Source organism: Pristis pectinata, chromosome 17, assembly GCF_009764475.1.
Source record: "Pristis pectinata isolate sPriPec2 chromosome 17, sPriPec2.1.pri, whole genome shotgun sequence".
NCBI lineage: Eukaryota > Metazoa > Chordata > Chondrichthyes > Rhinopristiformes > Pristidae > Pristis > Pristis pectinata.
This window is the reverse complement of record NC_067421.1, coordinates 1238051-1239169: the sequence shown is the minus strand read 5'-3', so window position 1 is coordinate 1239169 and position 1119 is coordinate 1238051. Positions and strand designations below refer to the sequence as shown.

Genomic DNA, 1119 nt, shown 5'->3' with positions numbered 1-1119 from the left:
GTCTAACAGCCTCTTAAACGTTACTGTCCTCTCGACTTTTACCTCCACACCTGGCAGCCGATTCCAAGCACCGATCGCTCTCTGTGTAAAACACTTGCCACACGCATCTCCTTTGAAGTTCCCACTCTTACGTTAAATGCATGCCCTCTGGTATTTTACATTTCCACCCTGGGAAAAATATTCTGACTCACTGTCCTATCTATGACTCTCATAATGTAAACCACTTCTGCACCTTTTCCAAAGCCTCCATGTCCTTCCGGTGATGGGACGACCACATGTGTCCCAGTTTACTGTGGAAATCTGGGACAGAGTGAGATCAGGAAGCTGCAGTGATCTGTTCATCGATTTACCTGGAAAAAGGTGAGGGACGGGAATTGCTTCCCTGACCAACTGGCCTGCTCACAGCAAGTGATAATCAATGAAACAGCGATGCGATATCTCTTACACTCACACATCAAACTACATGAATGCAGCAAGTTAGTCTGATCAGACCACTTCGGCCCCTCCACTTCTGAACAGACCGTTGAACTGTGGGAGGTTCAATTCTGATAGTCCCGATGTTAGGAGATTAAAACTCAACAACCTGCGATGGCCGGGAATCGAAACCGGTTCAACTGCTTGGAAGGCAGCTATGCTCACCACTATACCACCATCGCTCCAGGATGCTGCAGGACTTTCGGGAACTGAACCGTCTCCAGTGCTGATTGACTCTACGACTCAATCACCAGTCCCCAAGCTGCTTTCTGACGGGTCATTACTCACTCCTTAAACACAACAAATGACTGAATGGCTGGAGATCCTGAGACCCCTCCGGTCACACAGTGAGGTGGGTGTCTGAAAGGCGCCAGTTTTATAATCAATGAACCAATATTAGTGTGATCCTGTGAGACTTCCTACACCCCGACAACCGAAAGATGGGCGACATCTTTCCATCGGTTCCTCGTTAGTATAGTGGTTGGTATCCCGGACAATTTTTGACAATTTTTGAATGCTAAAAGCGACAAAGAGTTTGTTGTTGAAGTGATTAATTTATCGAACACTCGGAATGTGGAACAGGCCGATCTGCAGTGACCCCCAGACGAGAGAGTTAACCGAGAAGGGACTTTGTGTTCAGCCTGA

The 1119-nt window shown here is 47.5% G+C and overlaps 1 non-coding gene across 1 annotated transcript; it reads right to left on the bottom strand.

Moving 5' to 3' along the window:
- Nucleotides 1-584: 584 nt before the first annotated feature.
- On the bottom strand, nt 585-656 carry trnag-ucc (transfer RNA glycine (anticodon UCC)). Its single transcript has one exon. It is a non-coding gene; the product is annotated as a tRNA-Gly (tRNA).
- Between the last annotated feature and the right edge of the window lie 463 nt (nt 657-1119).